This window comes from Canis aureus, chromosome 14, assembly GCF_053574225.1.
Source record: "Canis aureus isolate CA01 chromosome 14, VMU_Caureus_v.1.0, whole genome shotgun sequence".
In the NCBI taxonomy this organism is placed as follows: domain Eukaryota; kingdom Metazoa; phylum Chordata; class Mammalia; order Carnivora; family Canidae; genus Canis; species Canis aureus.
The window spans coordinates 33,311,830-33,336,365 of NC_135624.1; the positions used below are offsets into that span (position 1 = coordinate 33,311,830).

Sequence of the window (24,536 nt, forward strand, 5' to 3'; positions counted from 1 at the left end):
GCCCGATGTGGGACTCGATCCCCGGGGACTCTAGGACCACACTGTGGGCCAAAGTCAGACGCTAAACCGCTGAGCCACCGGGCTGCCCTCATTGTTTTTTTTAGATAGTCTGTAATTTCAGTTGAAATTGTCACTTTGAGTTTTAAAATGTTAAGTAATTAATAATTTTTGGTGCTCTTTTTTAATTAGTTATAGTCATGATTTTGATCGCAGTATGTGGTCTGCTTAATTACTGTTTTTGAATTTAAGTTTTTTGTACTCAGGAATATAATCAATTTTTGAAGATGTTTATTAGACATATGTAAAATGTGTAATGTATTCAAAGAACAAAGAGTAATATGCACACACATATAATTTATAAATATGTATATAACATGCAAAGAGAGTAATTCTAGTACATATAACACTGACGTTGCCACTTGGCTTTCTTATTGTATGCCTGCTAGATTTTTTTTTTTAGATTTTATTTATTTATTAATGAGAGACACAGAGAGAGAGGCAGAGTCATAGGCAGAGAGGAAGCAGGCTCCATGCAGGGAGCCTGATGTGGGACTTGATCCCAGGACTCCAAGATCATGACCTGAGCCAAAGGCAGACGCTCAACCACTGAGCCACCCAGTGGCTCATCCCAGTGCTCATCCAATGTCATCCCTTCAAGTGCCCCCCTCAGTGCCCGTCACCCAGTCACCCTCACCCCCTGCCCACCTCCCCTTCCACCACCCCTAGTTCGTTTCCCAGAGTTAAGAGTCTCTCATGTTCTGTCTCCCTTTCTGATATTTCCCACTCATTTTTTCTCCTTTCCCCTTTATTCCCTTTCAGTATTTTTTATATTCCCCAAATGAATGAGATCATATAGTGTTTGTCCTCCAATTGACTTATTTCACTCAGCATAATACCCTCCAGTTCCATCCACGTCAAAACAAATGGTGGGTATTTGTCGTTTCTAATGGCTGAGTAATATTCCATTGTATACATAGACCACAGCTTCTTTATCCATTCATCTTTCAATGGACACTGAAGCTCCTTCCACAGTTTGGCTATTGTGGTCATTGCTGCTAGAAACATCGGGGTGCAGGTGACCCGGCATTTCACTGCATCTGTATCTTTGGAGTAAATCCCCAGCAGTGCAATTGCTGGGTCGTAGGGCCTGATAGATCTTTATACATCTTTTTATTTTCAACTCTCTTGATTACTTTGTCTTAAATTCACTTTTGCCAACAATATGGAAGTAAGTTTATTTTTCAAACAAATTGGGCAGCCTTTGCCCATTCATCTATAGTATTAAGAACAACTGGATATGATTTATTCTTCTCACGCTCTTCATATTTACTGTTTATTACACATTGTTATTTCTAGTTTTTCCTTATTTATTTTTGTCGATCTGTTCTAGGCACTACACATATAAACTGCCTTGTTTGTACCCTTTGTTAGTTCAGAACTTATGCTATTCTGTTGCATACTCCCACCAAAGATCTCCCCTTTCTTCATGCCCAGAACCACTCACTATTCTATTTTTGTGATAAAGTGAGACAGCAGTTATTACTTCTAACCGAGCTTCTTTAACCTGCCTGCCCATTGTTACCCTCCTACATCAAGGCAATGAACACTTAGAAATATTTTCATTTCTCCTTTCTGGTCTATCCCATACCTTCATGGTTTTATTCACAGAAGGAATTTCATTCTCCCAGTTTTAAATATTTTCTCTGGTAGCATGTGACTTCTATTTCAGGAATTCTTTGATATGTATGCTATGCATACCAAGGCTTTTGGTAATTATGTGTATCTGTCTCTATTTCTATCTTTATTTATTTCATACTCTTTCCCTTCCTCCTATCCTCTTCTGTCTTGAGGTCTCTTGTTAGATTCATTTCTTGGTTGATTAGAGTCCATACTTCGGTCTCTTCAGTGAAGTGCCAGTGATGTGTTCCCGGAACCCTTCTATATCTGCAGACATATTTCACACCAACAGATGAATACCATCTTGGTTGGACATAGAATTATTGGTTCAGAATTCATTCTCTGAGCGACCTCACAATGTGATTCCATTATCTCTAATTTGGTGCTATGCAGGAGAAGTTCCATGCCAGTTTGATCCTTTTTTACCTTTGCAAATTATTTCTCTTTCTGTGTGGAAGCTTTCAATGTTTTCTTTGTATTCCCAAGATAAGAAAATGAAGAGCATTTTCAGACTTTGTCTTGGTATGTGACTTCTTTATCCATCTTGCTTAGAATTGGTTGAGGCTTTCAGGATTCAGACTCAAGCCTTTCTTTAACTCAATGAATTTTTAATGTATTAACTGTTTTATTATAACCCATTCTCCATCTGTTCTTATTCTGTTCCCCTGGAAGCACCAGTATATGCAAATTAGCACCACCCTCATCTTATCTCATCTCTTATCTTTTCCCTCACAGTTCCCTTTCCTAAGTTTTTCTCATGATTTAAGATTTTTCTTCTATTAGGTGTTCCAGGTTCTAATGGTAACCACATTCTCCTTCAATTTCTGAGATTTTTAGTTTAAAAATATTATTATATACACTAGATCTTCATTGTTGATGGATTTTGTGTTTGTGAATTTGCTTACTTGCTAAAATGTATTTGCAACCCGAAAACCAATACTCATGGTGCTTTTGCAGTCATTTGCAGACACGTTCATAGTAGAGAAAAATTTGAGAAAGCCAACGTGCGTGCCTCCAGCTGCCTTCTTACTAAAGCTCTCATACTACAAACAAATGTCTTTTTCACAGTCTATGTAGTGCCATATTTAACCACAAACTTTGTGGGTCTTTTTTTGTTGACTTTGTTATTTAAAATGGCCCCTAAGCACAGTGTGGTAGAGCTGTCTAATGTCCCTCAGTACAAAATGGCCATGACATGCTTTCCAGGGCAAATGCATGTGTTAGATAAGCTTCATTCAAACATGAGTTATAATGATGTTGGCCATGAGCTCAACAGATGAATCCATGATATGTACTAAACAAGGGGTCTTTAAACACAAACACACATGAAACAAAGGTATGTATTAATCAGTTGGTGAAACACTTTGACTAGAGGCTCACAGAAACCTATCCCTGTATTTCTTCCAGCAGCATGGCCCGGTATTTGCTAATTCAATATTCAGAGCAACTGTGTAAAACATCGACCGTGAATCATGAGAATTGCCTGTATCTGGCCCTGTGAAGTCTTTTTTTTTTTTTTTTTTCATGCTATATAATGTGATCTTAAGTGTTGATAATTTTGTCTCTTTAAGTTGCCTGTTATTCTCCAGTGTTTTTCTCTGGCTGTTAGGTCTCTTTTGACTAGATGTAAAATTTCCCTTCCCATTTAGTGGGGCTCAACTTCAGCCATAGGGTTCCTTAGCATTGACCTTCAAAGATAAGAAAGGTACCTTCGTCTCTGTCAGACTAATTATCAACAATATTTAGCTATAAAAAAGGACTTAGCCTACCTGTCAAGTTCCAATAAAGCTGCTCTGAAACCAGGGAGATCAACAGGTTTTTCCAAGAGTATTTTTTCCAGCCCCTGAATCTTTAAGGGGTAAGGATGTCCAAGGTCTCCATAGGTCCATACTCTTTGTAACGCTGCCATGTTTCTCTCCATTGATTTCCAGGCTCTCATTTGATCTAGGAGAGCAGAGATCTTTAAGCGCCATTTCCTGTCTTGACTTCTGCATGCCCCCAAATCTTGCCAGCCCTCTGGAGTCTATGGACACCACATTCAGAGAGGTGGTTGGCAGTGGGAGTTGAGAAGGGGATGCAAATACATTATAAAGTTGCCATCTTTCTAGAATTGGATTCTAAAAAGTATTAAATGTTAGAAAATGCCACTAGATTTAATGAGCACAGTCTTTCTCTAGAAGTAAATTATTTGTAAGTCTTGAGCTTGAACTAAAATGCAACCACATCCACTCGACTCCACATTGTCACAAGAGACCTCTGTCCCACAGTGGTTGTTGTTTTCATGCACTGCTGTTCATAATGCATAGGCGGATTGGTTTATCTCTTTTTTTATTTTTTGGCAAGTTGCTTGCATCACATGGAGGCAGCTGAACTCTGTAATTATGAGCATGGAAGGGAAAGAATCTCCATAACTGCCATATGTTTTACCAACAATGCTTCAGATGAGGCTCGCCCATGAGATTTTGATCCTGCACTGTGATAACAATTCTATTATTTTACAGTCTATTATTTTCAAATGAAGAAAATGAATATACATTTTCTGGCCCACTAATTCTTGTTAACACACCAAAAATCAATAGCCTCTCCTATTGTACACATACTTTCTATTCAGGGTGACCCGTTTCAAGCAAATTCCCACTAACAGTTTTTATATCCACTTGGTTATATCAGTTTTAACTGATATCAATGTGGGCTTACTTTGCCACCTGTTTCATAGTATATTTTTATATTTATTTTTATTCATAAAAGACTTTGTTTTAGAAAATGTTTGTTTCACTTAAACACGGTACTTATAACTCTTTACTTTTGTAAATTCTCTAATTTATGTGGCCCTAACCTCCATAACATGTATCTTTAATAGTTATATGCTGAACTTGAACATTTCAGAAACATTATTATATGTAGGCTAAATCTGAATTTTGTTAAATATTCATGATTTCTGTTGAAATGTATTCTGTTGGCTAAGTATTTGATACTGTAATAAGAGCACTGGATTTAAAAGCAAAAGGTTTAGGTTTAAATTTCTCTCCTGCTGAGAAGTTAGTTTGTTCTTTTTCTGTGTGACTCTAAGTACCTTACTTAACCTCTATGAACTTTGATCTTCCTTTTAAGTGAGGATGAAAGCACCAACTTTACAGAGTTCCCATACTGAGTGAAGGCTAAGAAAGTGGCTGACTCACCACAAATACTCAATGAAATGTTCGCTGAATTGGAAACCACAAGAAAATGTCTTCTACATATAACAAGTAATATAAATAATTTTAAGGAGAAAGTTTAATCCTCCTAAGTAAGTAAGCAAAGCTTCTGCACCATTTAAAGAAATCCATTTTGAGGCCAAAGTGTTAACTCACATCACCATTTTTATCCATAGTATTATGTCTGCTTTATTGCTATTTCAGGAAGACTTCTTAATTCATTTTCCTATTTCCTATAACTGTATTTATTCTAAATCATAAAATAGCTGTTCTTGAAAAATAGTCCTAGGGTTTAGATTTCTTGCTAAATTAGATTTCCTTCTGCCTCAAATTGGGGATACCTGGCTATATTTAAAAAAAAAAAAAGCAGAAAAATTTCACCTGAGAATCAGGAGTCTGGGGAAAATATTGCAATACTGTATAATAGAGTATTAATGAAATATGTATATATCATTTGTAGGGCCAATTGGAAACAAATGGGACACCCAAAGCAGTAGTTGAACAGAGCTTAATAATATATCATTGTTTGTAGAGAGGTAGGCAGGGTGAAGAAACACACAAGGATAAAGAAGCATCCAGAGAAGCAACAGCAGAATCCTTAATTGTGCAAGACCAAAGGGTTGTGAGAGAGCAGTATTACCAGAACTTGTCTGTGAAAGACAGCTTCCAGACAAGTTCTGTGGCCACAGGCAGAGAAATACAGCCACTGCCAAACCGTGGACCTGACCTGATGGAGGGGAGCATGGAGATTCTCTTGCCCTCTGATGTCCTTCCTTGGAAACAAATGCAACAGGGTAAAGGAGGATAAGAGAGCCAGGGTGAATCCCTCCTATGGGGCATGAAGCAGAGCACACTGAGAATGCAGTGAACGGCACAAGGAGAAACACTGGAGATAAATACCAAAGGCTTCTGAACACGGGAAATGTTCAGAATCGCTAAGCTGGAATGGGTGAAAGAATGACAGTATTTGGTGAGGGGAACAGGTGCTCTTATACTTTTCTATACTGCTGAAGGAGGATGGATTGATCCAACTTTTTCTGGGAAGCAGTTTAACAGTATATAGGAAAGATCTCAAAAATTTGCATTTCCTTAGACCTAAGTTTATCCTGGAAAAATCTATTCTAAAGAAATACTTGAAACATGGTCTAAGAAAATAATTGCACAGGTTCACAAACATGACTGTACAAGAAAGTTTATCTCACCAACCATTATAATAGCAAAACTTGAAAGATATCTAAATGTACAGTAATGAGGATTAGTTAATTACCATATGTGCATGTATATATATTTAATGTTCATAACTATATAAATTCTTTAATATATGTGTATATATATTTAATAGTGGCATTGATTGCAAACTCTGAGAAAGATACTGTAAATTAGAATTTATTTTCATAGAAAAAGACTCACAATATATTGCTAAATGTAAAAAAGTAGATTGACACAATATTCCTAGTTTGTAGATAAGCTGGAGTCAAAGATAAAGGCATTTCTCAAGCCCACAGTCAGAAAGAGAAGGAACTAAGGTTACAAACCAAACTTAGGCAATACCTTGGGCCATGTGCTTTCCACTTGCTCTACGAGTCACTGCCTTCCAGCAAGTTCTTTGTGACCCACCTTTGGGAAACAAGCTATACCCAAGATTACCTGAAAATTAAACAAAATTCTCTTGGGTGGGTGGGTAAGGTCTGTGGCGTCTCCTTGGCATCTGGTTCTGGTCTCAGTTGTTTCTCAACCTGTCTTAAACTGTGAGGAAGTTCTAGAAATATTTGGATCCCCATCATCCTGAAAGCATTTCAAAAATAAGAGATGTGGAAGAGAGTATGGGGAGGGGAGGGAGTAAAAAAGGAAAAGGAAGAGAGGAGGAGAGGGATTGGAGGGAAAGGAGAATCGGCCCATGTCAAGAGTTCTTTAAGCACCTGCCGCATACCAGTCCTGGTTAGGGGCACTGGTGACTGAAGCAGACATGCCTGGCCCCCTAGTCGAGTGGGCTAAGTTAACCCATAATAAAGTTGTAATCACTGTACTGGTTTGGAAGGGCTGCCAGAAAACAGCACCACAGAGTAAGTTGATTGAGCAGCAGGATTTGATTACCTCACGCTTCTGGAGGCTGCAAGCCTGAGATTAAGATGTCTGCAGGGTTTGTTTCCATGCCGCTCTCAGCTTCTGGTGTTTTGCTGGCAACCTGTGGTGTTCCTGGCTTGTAGAAGTGTTTCTCCCATCTCTGCCTTCATCCTCATGTGGCTTCTTTCTGAATCTGTGTCTATGTCCAAATTTCCCCTCCTTATAAGGACACCAGCCATACTGAATTAGGGTCCACCTGATGAAATCTATGTCCAAATAGGTCACATTATGAAGTCCTGGGGGTTAGGGCTTCAACATGGAGATCTGGGGTGAGGGAGGGACATAATTCAATCCATAACAATCACGAATTGGGATCATTGGAGGGAACTCGGAGGGTCATTTATAAAGCCTCCTTGAAGAGATGGCATTGAAGTAAGCCCTGAAGGAGCTTTGGAAAGGCACAGAAGTACATTTTAGGCAGAAGGAAGAGCATATATAAAGGAGACTGCAGTCAGGAGAGATCTTGGCCTATTTAAGAAACTCTGAAAACAGGCAACTGGGATGGACGAGAGGGAGAACAGGAGAATGTTCCAGATGAGATCCTACTTGGTAGCCAGGGCCAGACCGTTCTCAACTCTGGAAGCCACAATGAGAAGGGTTCATTTTGTTCAAAATGCAGCAAGGCCTTAAGTGCCAAGGCCTGATCAGGCACACCTACCTGGCTAATTTCATCCTCCTCCTGCTCTTACCCTGGGGCCTTGAGGCTGCCCTGGCTCCTTGCACTCCAGCAGCACAGCGACCCTGCTTTCTTACTGCCACCAGTTCAATCACTTCATGCCCCACTCAGTTCATCTCTGCAAGGGCTAGAATGGGACCTTATTTGTCTTGTTCCCCATTGTATATCTAATGGCCTTGCCTACTGCTGGCCTGAAGGAAGTATTTAGTGGATTTGTATGAATTAAATTAAAAGACACTTCCCAGCCCTGGCTCTGGCTCTATGGATCAGTTTCCTTTCTCAGCCACCATTTCCTAAGCTATAAAACCCATTTTCTAAATAAAAGGGTTCTTTACTGGCCAATAGCTTATATTCTGGGTTCAGACTATTAGGTTCACACCCCAGCTCTGCCACATGTTTGGTATGAGATGTCATGGGGTTCCTCAACCCTTCTGTGTCATTGGGCTCTTCAGTGAAAGGGAGATGCTAATAGTACCTAACTTACAAGATTGTTCTGGAAATTAAGTGAATTAGTACACACTAATCACTTATATTGTGTCTTGTACATAGTTAAATTCTAAGAATCATCATTGTTATTAATGAAATTCCTCTTGGAAATCGAGTAGATTCATCTAAACCAGGTTGTATTCATAAATGACCAAGATAGAGTGGTTTAATAAGATACAACCTCTAATTATACAGATCAATTTGTTCATGAAATGATCTTGACATATATCCCCATACACTCTCCACAGACCCTCTTCCCTCCAAATTGGAGAGCTGTGCATTGAGATATCCCCACTCATGTGTGTGGGTCTGCCCTACACATATTTGTACTCTCAGTGGCAGATAGAAGACACCAATCCCAATCATGTTGTGGGTAATTGCTTCATTTTTACCAGTGGACTTTTTCAGTGGAAATACATCTTTTGGAAAATATACCTTCTCTTCTTTTTATTTATTTTGAAAGAAATATTGAGTATGAATGTGTGAAGTTCAAGAACTGAAAGTTAAAAAGCCAGTACAGAGCTTTATTCTGATCATCCAAGTAATCTATAAACATGTATTGAAGACCAAGTGAATAATGATTATTTATCCCCGGACTGGAACACTCAACATTATTGGGTAGCTGTCCGTCTATCAATGTGTCTATATTGATTTATTACCCACTTACCTATCCAGCTAGCTAGCTAGTGAGCTATCCTCTGCCTCATTCAACAAATGATTGAGGTATTAATCCACCTTTAGCTTTAAAGCCCTCCAGTGAAGAAAGTACTATTATTATCCATATTACAGATGAGAAAACAAAACCACCTGGAAATTAACTTTCATTTTTCACTTATTAAAATATTTATAAAATTTAGAAACAGGCACTGCAGAATGTTGATAAATATCTTTGTGAAGGCCTCCATGTGTATTTCTGAACTTCTGTGCAAAACCCCACACTCTGAATCTGCCAGAATATGATTGGTGATGGAGCTCTGCATACATGACCGGTCTATATCTCTGATATCCCATTAGCAACTCACATGCAACTTGACAAGTTTGAATGATAGCAGGCTATGTTCGAAAGGATGGAAATTATATTGGAGAATTTCTCTTGTCCTCACTTTCCTAAAATCCTAATGATTATAGCTATCATTCTGGAGCCCCGGACACAAGTCCAGCTGGGAATAACAAATAAATTTCTGAAGCTGTAAATGAAAACTGGAGGCTGTGTTTTCGAAAGTAGGCTCCAAAGAAGTGGACAGTGGACTCCAATTAGTGCATCTGGTATACTTATGGAAATATATTTCTGTGTTCACCCTCATGCCTTGAAATAGCCCAGTCCTTGCCAACTGTGTCTCTCACACAGACTGCAATGGAGCACTGAGCCTCCCTCTACCTTCCTGCCTTACTGAGGCTGTACCTAAAGGCTATAGTTGGAGGCCAGAAGGATCTTCTCTGAGCCAAGTTAGCATAATATTAAACATGAGCCTGTGAGTGCCATTTCAGAAAGAAAAGCCACCATGCACCCATTTGCAAATCTGGGAAGTAGCTGGGTAAGAAACATGAAGACTAGAAGTGTCAAAGTATTTACTGAAACATGTTCCATCACGGTGTAGTTGCGGCTAAAATATGCTATTAAAATCATAGCTTCAGGAAGGCACCGATTCTGTTTTTGCTCAGCCACTTCTATTTTGAAATTGTCCTTTGGTGCAGCTTTCTTCTGCTGAATCCCTTGGGTGCGACTTCCTGCTGGGATACTGTGCAATATGGAGTCCATGACTATGTGCATGTGGAATGACCACGACTGAGAAGACAGTGAGGCAAGACCTCGTTCCCCCTTCCTCACACTTCCTGGGTAAGTTATTGCAGGATCAGGTGGTGACATGCTGGGATCACTGAGTACAGGTCGAGGATGTCCTCTGGAGACATAAGACAGCATCTGTTTTTCAGCAGTGTAACATTAATATCAGTGCAGCACAGAAAGGTCCCCAGTAGACTAAATTTTCCAGTTTCCACTCTGCATGGCAATTTGAAGCTCAAACTGACTCCTGGGACCGAATGAGCCCCTGGGGCTTGGATTTGTCATGAGGTAGGAGACACTTGCGGAGGAGAAAAGTAATGACCTTTTCATGACAGAAAATATGGAGTATGAAACAATTATATAAAAAGCAGATTTTTCTTGGAAAGGTCTTATATTAAACACTCAAAATGAAACATGCCAATGGAGAGTTGGAGAGTTATGTTGACCACAGAACGTCTTGGCCCAGAAATAATCATCCATAGCTGAATAACATTCCTGTGTGTGTGTGTGTTTGTGTGTGTGTGTGTGTGTGCACATGCATGTGTTTATATACCAGATCTTCTTTATCCACTCACCTATTGATGGGCTGCTTCCAGTTTGGCTATTGTAAATAATGCTGCAATAAACATAGGGGTGCATGTATCCCTTCGAATTGGTACTTTCGTATTTTTTAGGTAAATAGTAGTGCATAAAATTAAAATAAAATATCCATTCATATGTCTTAAACTTATTTTTCCTTGGATTTATTTTGAAGAATTCCAAATTCCTACTTGTTCTGTTCCTGCTATCCTGCTAAGTGGGAAGGGAGGGAAATTCAAAGCCATTAAATGACCCATATAATTTAATGGCTTTGAATTTCCCTCCCTCCCTTCCTTTATTTTTTATTTTTTAAAAGATTTTATTTATTTATTCATGAGAGACACACACACAGAGAGAGAGAGAGACAGAGACATAGGCAGAGGGAAAAGCAGGCTTCACGCAGGGAGCCCAATGTGGGACTTGATCCCAGGATTCCAGGATCATGCCCTGGGCCGAAGGCAGGCGCTAAACCACTGAGCCACCCAGGGATCCCTCCTTCCTTCCTTTAATAAGTTTTTACAATCTTCAGTTCAGCAGGAATTCCGCCAAGAGGAATAGATAAAAAAGCACAACACATTTCCCATACTCTGGAAGAATAGTTTAGTATTTATTCAATACCATCAGTATAGTTAAGTACTTTATGTACAATATTCCAAAATATTCTTCCCAACTATGCAATATTAGTAGTGTTATTTCTGATTTTAAAGATGAGAAGATTGAGAATGGGTGAACTGGTGGGATTTATTCACTTGGCTAGGAGAGATGGATACAGGGGCCTACCTGAAATCTGCCCTGAACCCTGTGCCTTGCCAAGACACTTATGCTGTTTGACTCCCACCTGAGCCCAACTGTGTATGGGCAAGAAACTGGCAAAGTGCTAAGAGCAGTGGGGAGGATGACCAGGAGAAGGCTACTCTACTTGGGAGGATCAGGAAATACTTAATTAGAAAATACATGAATTGAATAAAGTCAACCTGTAAAGGTCCTCTCACCACAAACAGCCATGTGCACTGAGTTGGACTCTTGATAGTTGCTCAATTTGTTAGATTAATTGGATTTGCTCAAATAACAACAACCTAAATGAGGGGAGCATTAATGTGCTTGGTGCTCTACAGAAGGTTTGGTGATGATGGACCATCCCTGTCTATATGGATCATGATTCATAAACCACATGTGCAGGGACCTTGTGATCCTCTGAAGAAAGCCAGTATATGAAATCAAAGTATGATTATGGCCAATCACTGTCTCATCAGGCAACATAAACTTGTGATTGTTTTCCCCTACATGCAGTTCGTGACAATTCTTATGGCTAGGGATCTACGTTTTATTGCCCATAAATCTTGTATATTGTACTAGTTGGAAGCTAAAGCTACCATAAGTTAAAAAACAATAGCCCCACAGACCCTGCCAATTAGAATTTCTTTAATGTTTAGGGGCCATTAAGTGGCAGAAAGACATCACTATGAAGTCATTATACTTCCAACATTCGGACTTAAATGGCAAGTGTTTGGGGCCATTATGGATCAATTCTTCAAAAAGATTGAGAGCCAGCTTCATACTGAAGGGCATGGATTATTAAGTTATCATAGGAATAGGGTATTAAATGGATATGTGAACACACTCCCTTCATGTCATCATCCTCATTAATTCAAAAATGTATATTTCCTTAGCAAGTATAAAAAAAAGTACAGGGTGCTATAAGAAGGGGACCTTCTTGAGATTTGAGGGGCTGCCAATTATCATGGAAAAATGCAAGCCTAGCGTTGTCATTTCAGTTTCTCAAGAGACGCCTGATGTGCAGATTTTTATACAAAATTACCAAATTAAAATTTCAAAAAGTTTACGATATCTTGAAGGTCACAAATCTAGTCACAGTCCAGGTGTCCCCTACGCTCTCTCTTTTTACAATCTCTGCCTTTAAATCTAGGATAATGTCTTCTTGGAAAGGAAAAGATCAGAACAGAAGATCAGGAAAAGGTATCAAGCATCTGGGTCAAATTCAGATTCAAAGGAGAAAATTCAGGAGCTTGGATAAACCAGACCAAGGACAAGAATTTGGCATCATTTTATGTTTATGACTTTCTGAGTCATTTTTATATCCTTGGAAGGGGCAGAGGAACAGTAGTTCCCTGTTTGGGCTTTGGGGTCAAACAGACCTGAATCTTAGATGAGTTTCTGAAGCTCCCTGATCTTTAATTTGTTAGCCTTAAACCAATAATACATCTATCTCATGGGGTTACAGGAGGAGTAAATGAGATCATTCACCTCAAGCACCTATCACAATGCTCAAAGTGTGGTAAGGACAGAACGAATGGCAGCCAATAACAACTGTTCTTGTATCTCATTAATTTAACTTGATAATTCCAATGAGTTAGCAACTTACCCAACATCACAATAAGTAAGAGAAGAATCAGCATTTGAGCTCAGATCTGTCTGCTGCTTCTTTTTTAAAGATTTATTTATTTGAGACAGAGAGTGATAGAGATAGCAGTGGGAGGGGCAGTGGGAGAGGAACAAACAGACTCTATGCTGAGTGTGGAGCCAGATGTGGGGCTCAATCCCATGCCTCTGAGATCATGACCTGCGCCAAAATCAAAGAGTCTGACACTCTACTGACAGAGCCACCCAGGAACCCACTGTCTGCTTCAAGTTGGTTAGCTTCTCCTGATTGACTCACTGTCTAGGATACCTCCACCTGCCACAACATCCTGGTGAACATCAGGGCATGTCATGGTGATTGGGCACAGAGACTCTCTAAGACCCCAGGTTCTCTGTGGACTTTACATTCACCCACAGAAAGTCCCTCTGGGTAACATAAGTCTTTCATTTCATGTGAGCTACTCCCTTGGCAGGAATCACATTATAGCTGTGTCACTTCACATCACGTTTCCTCATGAGGATGGTAGACTCACTAAAAGAAGGAGTTTAGATCGTACGTATGATACCGTCTTCTCTCATAGGACCTAATACGCACGACCATTTGTTATGCAGATCCCATATCCACCATTCTGAAACCCAAAGAGTTCTAAAAGCTGTATTTTTAAAAGTTCATTTGATAGGGAGACCAAAGCCGACTTTTACTATTTTTTTTAGATTATTTATTTATTCATGAGAGACACACAGATAGAGAGAGAGAGGCAGTCCTACTGATTTAACCATTGGTAGGTTCCCTGCAGGAAGCCCGATGTGGGACTCGATCCCAGGACCCCGGGATCATGCCCTGAGCCAAAGGCAGACACTCAACTGCTGAGCCACCCAGGTGTCCCTGACCTTTACTAATTTAGGGGAAAAACTTGACCTGAATTATTGAGAGGCCATGTATGATCTTCATTGATCCCATGTAGAATATTAATACGTTTTTGTGCAGATACATTAATAATTTTGAATAGTGGGTTTAGTCCAAATGTGTCAGTTCCATTATATTACCAGCCACCCTGTGTATGTGCCACCAGTGGGGGATCTACTGGCAGCTAAAGAGGCTTAGACTTCAGGGCTTTTTTTCTTTTTAAGATTTTATTTGTTTACTCATGAGAGACAGAGAGAAAGAGAGAGGGAGAGACACAGTCAGAGGGAGAAGCAGGCTCCATGCAGGGGAGCCCGACGTGGGACTCGATCCTAGGTCTCCAGGATCACGCCCTGGGCTGAAGGCAGCGCTAAACCGCTGAGCCACCCGGGCTGTCTAACTTCAGGGCTTTTGTCCCCGATATTGTATTCAAAATTTAGAATCTTTTACTTGAAGAAGTTCCCCAAATTGCATAAGCTTCAGCCCTGCAAGGGATCAGCCCTAGTACACTACATCAGTTTTGTAAAATTTGAAAAGTTTTCAATCTTCAATCAAACTTCCTACTTGAAGGATTATGGGTTTGTGCAGTTGGAAAAAGAAGAGCAAGTCAGGAAGACAGAAAGAAAATAAGATATGACGGAAGGGAAGAAAGAAGGTAGATATATCTGGTTCATTTTGGGTAAGAAAATGCTCTAATAAATAGGCTCTCAAACTCCATAGCTGAAGACACAACACAACACAGCACAGTACAAGTAGTTGATGTGATGCTCTGTTAAGTGTCCAAGGTGGAAGTTCATGGTTAGGCCCAGCTTTGCTCCACCAGATCGTGAAGGGACTCAGACTGTGGTCAGGCTGTGGTCATTACCATGTGGTGCCCAGGGTTTCCCTCATCAGCACCCTCCCAGGACATGAGGTAGGAAAGCAAGAAGTGGACATGGGAAATGTTTTTCTTTTTTCTGTACTTTGTTTTTCCTGAGGGCCAGGCCTAGAAGAGGTACATTATCTTTCTGCTGACACTTCACTGCCTATAACTTGGTCTGATGGCCATAGGTAGACAGTCTCACTGCAAGGGACACACAGTGTGGCTGTGACTTGGGAAGAAGAAGGGAACAGACTTTGGTGGAAGAGAAATAATCTCTGTCACCCCAACCTATTCTCCAAATGAGGCTCTACAGACAATATATGACTCACTACCTCTCATAGTCTGAGAGTCCAGGCCAGCATTCTGGTGTCTCTTATCCTAGACCCCTGACCAATGGTTAAATCAGCAGGACGTATAAAAACAGAGCTGATGAAAAAGAACATCAGCTAGTGATGCTTGGAATGTTCTTAAAGTCCGTACTGGTATACTGACCCAACAGAGTAGTTTCTTCCCTTATTTGATAATTTTCCAATCCTGACTTTGTAATGAATGAATGAATGAATGAATGAACACAGGCCTCTTCTGTGGGCCCAGGGGTTGAAGTATGGAAGAAAGCTAGAATCTGAGCCTCGTAATAATGATTATGATAATATTGACTAGCCAGTCAGCCAGCTTTGGACTAGCAAGTCTGCTTACCAAGCAACAGAGTATGTGATACCACTGTGATCTTCATCCAAGTCCTCCAACGTAGGCACACGGCCTAACTTGCAAATGAAGACATTGAGGTTCTAGGGGGACATGGACACCATTGACTACACAGCAAGAGTCCAGGTCTTCTGACATCATGGACAGCAGCCATTTCGCGCTATCACATGTCCTTGTGTTTTGACCCAAGCAAGAAACCCACAAAATATAGCTTCTGGAGCAAGAGTCACATGCAGTGCACCTTTCTGGGCTTCTCTTTGCATCCAGTGGGCCTATCCCAAACAGGAGCAGAATATACCAGTGGAAGAGGACATTTCAGAGCCAGGTCTGAGCCCAGAATTTAGAAAAAAATACATTTTTCCAGTGTTTGCTTTGCCAAGCTCTGTGCTGCATGAGTGGGACAGAGCAGGAGTCAGGAACTCTGGCCCATCGACCATCTCTGGCCCTGCTGCCTGTTTGGTTAAATAAAGTTTATTGAACATACAGCCACATTCATTTGTTTACCTACTTCCCATGGCTGTGTTTGCAGCACAACAGCACAATGGAACAGCTACAACAGAGGCTGTATGGCCCTCAAAAATCTAAAATTATTTACCATCAAGACTTCTACAAAAAAAAACCCAGTGGATTTCTGAGGGCAATGACTAGCAGAGTAGTCAGAGAAACAGTGAACAACTGTCCTTGAAGGGAAGCCTGACAACAGAAATACGACCAGGACACAGAAGTGGAGCACGGGAGGGAAAGTTATGTAGCGCTGTCTCTATGAGGGAAAGAGGGGTGGTGGCCTTCCACAAAGAAACAATGAGTGACATCTGGGTGGCACAGTGAAAGACCGACAGTAGTCCTCATAGTGGGAGGACACTGCAGGCATTGGGAGCAGCTCACACAAAAGTGTTGAAGCAAGAATCAAATTGCTTTAGTGGGAGCATCCTCTTCAGCAACAGAGATGAGATTCAGAGAAGACTCGCCTACAGTGAGTCAGACGAGTGATGCGCATTGTCCCGTGCAATCCTGAGAACAGACCTGCTGGGCAAGGCTTACCCCCCATTTTACAAAAGAGGGGGCCAGAATGAAAAGAAATCCAGTAACACACCTCTGTTCTCAGAATAAGAGGTGGCTTTTTCCCAGGCTCCCAAAGTCTCTGCCTGGCCCTCTGCCACACAGCCAGGCAAATCACCTCCACCAGGGCCACCTAGCCTTGCCCCGGCCCCCACCAGCCGGTGGCCATGCCTTCTCACCTGTTTGGGTGGGAGCACCATGGTGGAGGGGAGCATGCCAGCGGCGCAGGGAGTGGCGGGGAGGGACCTCTCCAGGCCAGTGCAGCAGCTGTCACGACCACTTTAACTCCTGTAATGTTGAGGTGGGCTCTCTTCCGTGTGGGGGAATAAGCCTGGATTGATATGGGCAGTGGCCAGTGACCATTAATCACAATGAAAAGCAGCCACAGTCACAAATTCAAGGAGAGCTCATCTTCCCTGCACTCCCGTCATCCCTTCACCTTATTTCGCCGAGGAGCACTGCATCCGAAGTCTGCAATCAACCCAGGCCCCAGGCAGCTGAGGGAATCTGAACAGGTTTGATTATAATCCACTTCACCTTCACACTCCGATCCGCAGTGAGAATGTGCGAAGGAGCAATGCCTAATCTTATTACATTAATGCATATTTAAAGGACCATCAAGGGAGAGAGACAGTGTCTAAAGCAATGGGCAGAGGTGATAAAATTATTTTTGAAAAGCTTAGCTCATTTGAGCTTTGAAAATCAACTGATTGTCTGAAAATCTTTGCAATCACCGTGGTGAGACAGGATACAATGGTTTCTTTTTCCGCAAAAAGAAAAAAAAAAGAGGTCATCATGGCAACTTTTGAAGAAGAGCCATGTCTTATGTATTTTATTTTTTTATTATGGTAAAATACACACAACATAAAGTTTAATATTTTAGATATTTTTTAGGGTACAGTCAGTGGCATTAAGCGTATTCCTATTGTAGCACATCATCCACCTGTCTCCAGAACTTTTTTCATCTTCCCAAACTGAAACTCTGTCCCCACTAAAGGAGAACTCCCCATTCTTCTCTCTCTCAGATTCTGACAAACAAGATCTGCCTTCTGTCTCAGACTCTGATTTCTCCTACTACCTCCCATAAGTGGAATCATAGAGTGTTTGTCCTTTTGTAGCTATTTCCCTTAGCATAATGTTCTCAAGAATCATCTATCTATGCTGTTGTGTGTATCAGAATTCTCTTCCTTTGTAGCCTGAATAATATTCCGTTGTATGCATATAGCACATTTCGTTTATACACTCACCTGTCCACGGACAAAGGGACTGCTTCCACTTTTTGGCTAATATGAATATTGCAGCCATTAACATGGATGTATAAATATCAGATTCCTTGCTTTCAATTCCTTGGATCATATATCCATAATTTCTGAAGAAGCAGAATTTCTGAATCATATGATGATATTTTAATTTTTTGAAAAACCTCTACACTCTTTTCCATAGTAGCTGCACCATTTTGCATTCCCATCATTAGTGCACAAGACTCAGTTTTCTCTACATCCTCACCAGTGCTTGCTATTTTCCATTTTTTTTGACAAAAGTCATTCCAAGTGGTATCTCACTATGGTTTGGTTTGCATTTCCCTAGTGATTAGTGACAATGAGCATCTTTTCTCATACATAGTCGGCCATTTGTGTGTCTTGAGACTTACTCAAGTTTACTCAAGTTTTTTTTTGCCCATTTTTAAATTGGATCATTTAGGGTTTTGTTGTTGCATCATGACATGGAGGAACAAAGTTTGGGCCAGCTGCATCACTCTCAAGTGTGAGAGACACAGCAGGAGAATCTAAATTACCAAAGGCATCAGTAGTGTTATTCTTTAGGATCTTGGACCATTTGCACGGGGAAAAGGAAGTGCATCAAAAGCTGAGAGATCCTGCTGATCTGGAAAGAGAACCACACTTTAGGAAGAAGAGATGATGTTCTGCTTCGCCCTTGAGGAGAAAGAACTGTCCTGAGATGTAGTTAGCCTGATGGAGGGAATCATCATTCTGCAATCCACATGCCCAGATCCCTGAACTATCCTAGCTGAACACGCCTCCAGCCTTGGTGATCAGATAACCTGGGATTTTGAGTCTCTGCCAAGGTTTTGAAGACATTTTTACGGAAGCTTAAGTGAGTATCTGCTTCAAGGAATTTTGCTCTGCTATGTTCATTTTCCTTTTTTTTTTTTTTCTATGTTCATTTTCTTTTCTCAATTCATTGGGGTTTCTCTGACCAGTCTCACCAACCCTGAACTGTCAACTGGCTTTACAAAGAACTGATGAATTCTTCCATTTATTCTTAGACCTATAGCTCATTTTCTATAGTTTTCTAACATGTCAGGGCAAGACTCATGCTTTTATTTGCTTGGGAAATTTCTCCGCTATCTCTAAAAGGTCTCTTCCCTCTAGAATTCATTTCCTGTAAGGTTCCCCTTCATTTTCCTGAGTGAGTCCATTCATTCACTTAAGCTTCTGCTAAAACATTTAAACCTCACCATAACCTTTGGATTTTGTAATTTCCAAAGATACATTCTTCCTTTGGAAAATTTTGCTATGATCCTTAGGAACATTTTTTATTTTGTCTTTTCTAGCTAGCAATATTTATTTGTTTACTTTCTTCTATTTTTTGTAATAAAATTGTATTATAATGTTATATTAAATAACAAGTTTTATTATATTAAGTTTTGTCATCTATTATAAAGTTGGATTTGAGCAATGAGGAAGTCAGACGTAGCTGCCCATACTACTGGATCTCTGTAAAGTTCCGGACACCTGAGCCTGGATCTAGACAATGCTGTATCCCTGTGTGTCTCCCAAACCCTTGTGTGGCATTTCCAAGATGATCCAAAGGTTAAGCATTGTTATCGACAGGCTCTTCATGCATCTGCAGCTTGCTCAGAAACAGACTGACCAGCTTTAATTTCCTAGAACTAAGAATTTCAGTGCTAAAATCAGGAAAGTCCAGGCAACTTGAGATGAATTGGTCATCTCAACTCAAATCCAAGCCCACACCTGGCCACCAGGACCAATCAGCAGGTGAAAGTTTCAAGATAAGGGGCAGGAATTACAAAGCACAGCTTTTTTTTTTTTAACATTTTCAAGGTATACCTAGAAACTGGAAATAATTTTGACAAGGTCTGAGGTAAATGAGTGATGTTGTACATGAATGGAGCTGACACATCTTTGTCACCCTGTGTACATTCCTGGGTCACTGTGAAATGTTCAGACAAAGGGCATTCTCCTTGGTCCACTTGATCCCCTAGGAAACCAGGATCCTTGATAAAGGGTGGGAATGGTTACAAAGAGGACTCATGTACTGCGAGCCTTTAAACCAGGCGGTCATACCACTCGCTCTGCTTCCCATTTCACAGGAGCCCACACCAGTCTCCTGAGAATATGGATAGGACATTCCCTCCATCTGATGTGGCTCCCTCCCACACCAAAGATTAAGCCCCAGAACATTTAGTACAAGATGGCATAGCTGAGCAACTTGAGACCCTATAGAAAGATGCCAGGTTAGAGTAGTAGAGATTGAGTGGGTACAGGAGCATAAGATAATAGTGAAGCTCACTAAATAAGACAAAATATACATATTGCTCAGTGCTTACATAAAAACGAACATTTTACAATGTACTTTCATTTACCATCCTTTGCTCATTTGTTTCAATGAGATGCTTGTGAATAATTTTATATATTTTCAAAAATGTACATATGAAGAACCATTTTACACCGTTTTCTTGATCACCACATCAGGATAATTGTGATCTGGAGTTGCAATCACCGTGGCGACATTTTTGTGTTTCAGAACAAAAATTAGGCAGAAATAACTCAGTGTGTCTGCACCTGAATGTCCCTAAATCACCTAGAATTTAAGAGATTCTTTACTTCCCAAATAGTCTGATCCTCCATTGCATAGCTCCTATAGCAGCAGGTCCAAGGTGTGTGTGTGTGTGTGTGTGTGTGTACATGCGCGTGCACCTGCACACAAGTGAGTCTCTTCATTTCCTGAGCTAGTACAGGCTACTTTCCATGCTCCCTGCTCTCACTTTGCTCCCAGGCACTGTGTGAGCTAATGTTCTTCCATCTTCCTTCATTTCCCTATAAAGCCCTGGCAAAGAGTTCTGGTTTGTAACAGACTTTCACCGAACACTTGGGAGCAATGGAGGTGAGATTATTTCAAACTAAATTGCATTCAGCTACGAGAAAAAGATCTATATTATTCATCTGCTCAAGGGTGTCAGGGCTAAAGTTTGTATAAATCTCTCAGCCTTTCCCTCATGATCACAAGATAACTCAAGCCATCGCATTGAGGAAGGAAAAGGGAGGAATGAGGGAAGCAGAGAAAGAAAGAATCGTTTCTGTAATTAGGGAAGCAAAAAATTTTCTCCAAAATGTTTAGCAAACATCTGCTTCTGTTCTGCTTTCTGAACCATGGCCTCTAGACGTGTAAGTCTTTAATTCCCCAGACTCTACAGTAGAGGAAGGAGAGGAAGAAAATAAAATGTTGGAAGGAATATTGAGTAACCCCCTCTCCAGGATCTGCCTTGGAAAGTAGCTCACTGGTCATGGTCCTTACTCTGGAGTCCGCTTTGTGTAAAATTGTTACAGCTCTGTCATCTTTCTTTTGATTAGTGTTTGTGTGGTATATCTTTTTCCACTCCTTTATTTTTAAAATATCTATGACTTATACTTAAGGTGGGTTTCTCATAGACAAGATTAGATGAGTCTCATGTGTTATCTACCCTACCAATTTGTCTTTTAATTGACATATTTAGACCATTAACATTTAAAGTGATTATCGATATAGCTGCATTAATATTTATCATATTTGTGACTGTGCTTTATTTATTGTCCTTTTTCTTTTCTTAAAAATCATCCTCTTTTGCTGCCTTCCCTAATTTTAACTAAGCATTTTATATAATTTCATTTCCCATCCCTTCTTAGCATGTCAATTTTACTTAAAAAAATTTTGTTTAGTGACTGTACCAGAGTTTGTAGTATACATTCACAACTATTCTGTCAACTTTCAAATTACACTATACCACTTCACTGGTAGTGCAGACACTTAGAATATTCCCAATCTCTCACTACTTTTTCTTATTGCATTGCTGTCCTTAACTCCATTTATCTATAAGCTACAGTCACCCAACACATTGCCAGTATTCTTATTTTGAACAGTTATCTACTACATCAATAAAGAAAAAGAAAAGATTTTATTTTACCTTTTCTTATGGACTGAATTGTGTCTCTTCAAAATTCACATGTTAAAGTCCGAGCCCACAGTCACTTAGAATGTGACTGTATTTGATGGAAGGGTCTTCAAAGAGGTAACTGTCTTAAAATGAGGTCATTAGGGTCAACCTTAATCCAAAAGACTCGTGTCCTTATAAGAAGAGAGATTAGAACACACATACACACACACACATGCATGCAGAGGTAAGATGTGAAGACAGGGAGAAGATAGCCACCTACAAGCTAAGGAAATATTTCCCCACAGAAATAATCTTGCCAACACCTTGAGGTCAGACTTCTAGACTTTGGAACTGAGAGGAAATACATTTCTGTTAAGTAGCTCAATATTTTGTTATAGGAGTCTTAAAAACCAGTATCTCCATATATTCCTCTAAGGTTCTTCTCTTCTTTATGTAGATTTTAGCTTCTGAGCTACATCACTTTCCTTCTCTTTGAAGAGCTTCTTTCAAGATTTTTTGCAAGACAGACCTACTGCCCACAAATCATCTCGATTTTTGTTTGAGAAAGTCTTTGTTTTTCCTTTACTTTGAAGGGTGATGTTGTTTTATACAGAGTTCTAGGTTTGTTTTTTTCTCTTTCAACACTTTAAATATTTAACTTCACTCTCCTCTCACTTGCATGGTTTCTGAAGAGAAGATGGATGAAATTCTTATCTTGCTCTTTTGTAAGTAAGGTGGACTTATTTCCTTCCAGCTTCTTTTTTTCTCCAACTTTTTATTGTGGTAAAATATACATAATAGAAAATCTACCTTCTTAACCATTTTTAAGTAGATTCATAATGATGTGCAACCATTATCGTCATCCATCCCCAGAACTCTTCATTTTGTAAAACTGAATTCTATACTAATTAATTCCATACCAATTCCATACCAATTCTATACCAATTCTATGCCAATTAAATTCTATACCAATTAAACAATAATTCTATACCAATTAAACAATAATTCCCCCTCCTCTGGCAACCACCATTCTACTTTCCATTTCTATGATTTTGATTACTCTAACTACCTCATAGAAGTGGAATCATATAGTATTTGTCTTTTTGTGACTGGCATATTTCACTTAATATCATGTCCTCATGACTCATCCATGTTATAGCATCTGTCAGAGTTTCTTTCTTTTTTAAGGATGAATAATAGTTCATTGTATGTATATACCATATTTTGTTTATCCAGTCATCTGTCAATGGACCCTTGGGCTGCTTCCACCTTCTGGCTACTGTGAATAGTGCTGCTATGAACATGGGTGTGCAAATATAGGATTGAGTCCTTGCTTTCAACCCTTTTATATGTCCACCCAGAAATGAAACTACTGAATCATATGGTAATTCTACTTTTAACTCTTTGAGGAAACTTCCACACTGTTTTCTACAGTGACTGCACCATTTTTCATTTCTATCACAAGGGCACAAAGATTCCAATTTCTCCATATCTTCACCAACATTTGTTATTTTCTATTATTTTGATAGCACTCATCCAAATGGGTGTGAGGTGGTCTCATTATAGTTCTAATTTTCATTTTCCTAATGATTAGTAATTTTGAGCATTTTTCATGTGCTTATAGCCCACTGTGTATTGTCTTTGGAGAAATGTCTGTTCAAGTCCTTTGCTCATTTTCAAATCAGGTTATTCATTTTTTGTTTTGAGTTTTAGGTGTTCTTTATATATTCTGGATATTAATCCCTTATCAGATGTATGATTTGAAAATATATTTTCCATTCTGTGGGTTGCCTTTTTATTCTGTTGATAATATATTTTGATGCATAATTTCAAAAAAATTTAATGAAGTCCAATTCATCTTTTTTTTCCTTCTGTTTCCTATGATTTCGGTGTCATATCTAGGAAATTTTTGTCAGATACAATGTAGTGAAGCATTTTCTCCACATTTTCTTAAAGTTTTATAAAAATTTTATAGTTTTAGGTCTTGTATTTAGGTCTTGATTCATTTTGAATTAATTTTTGTATATGGCTTTAGGTAAGCACCTAACTTTATTCTTTGCTATATGCATATGCAGTTTCCCAAAACCATTGTTGAAAAGAGTTTCCTTTCTCCATTGAAATATCTTGGCACCCTTATCAAAATTCATTTCACCATACAAGTGATGGTTTATTTTTACGATCTTTATTATTTCTCATTGGTCTATGTGTCTATCTTTATGCCAGTACCATACTTTTTTTTTGTAACAGTTGTTTTGCAGTAAGTTTTGAAATAAAGAAGTGTGTAAATCCTACAGATTTTTTCTTTTTCAAGATTGCTTTGGCTATTTGCAGCCCCTTGAGATTCCATATGAATTTTAGTATGGATTTTTCTGTTTCTAAAAAAGTAATTCGGTTTTTAAAATGAGTTTGTTTGTTTGTTTGTTTATTCATTCATTCACAAGAGACTCAGACAGAGGTAGAGACAGGAAGAGGGAGAAGCAAGCTCCCTGCAGGGGAGAAATACCAGGACCCTGGGATCAGGACCTGAGCCAAAGGCAGATGCTCAACCATTGAGCCACCCAAGTGCCCCAGTAACTAGGTTTTAATAGAGGTTACATTGAATCTGTAGATCTCTTTGGATAGTAATACACGTTAACATTATTAAATTTTCCAGTCCATGAACATAAGATGCGGTTCCATTTGTTTATGCCTTTTTAAATTTCTATCAGCAATGTTTTATATAATTTTCATTATGCTAGTCTTTTGCCTCCTTCATTAATTTCTAAGCATTTTATTCTTTGGTGCTATTCTAATTGGAATTATTTTGATAATTTAGTTTTCGGTTGTTCATTGTTATGGTCTAGAAATGCAAGTGATTTGTGCATCTTAATTTTGAATCTTGCTACTTTGCTGAATTGATTTACTAGTTCTAGTAGGATTTTTGTGGGATATT

At 39.5% G+C, this 24,536-nt stretch overlaps 1 long non-coding RNA gene across 2 annotated transcripts in view; it reads left to right on the forward strand.

Annotated features, from left to right (window-relative positions):
* Positions 1 to 2,056: 2,056 nt before the first annotated feature.
* Positions 2,057 to 24,536, forward strand: part of LOC144283348 (uncharacterized) — a 33,488-nt gene continuing 11,008 nt past the window's right edge. For both annotated transcript variants that reach the window (XR_013351872.1, XR_013351871.1), the window contains exons 1-3: positions 2,057 to 2,199; positions 4,789 to 4,963; positions 9,853 to 9,994. This is a non-coding gene — a long non-coding RNA (uncharacterized LOC144283348). The remainder of the gene's footprint in view (positions 2,200 to 4,788; positions 4,964 to 9,852; positions 9,995 to 24,536) is intronic.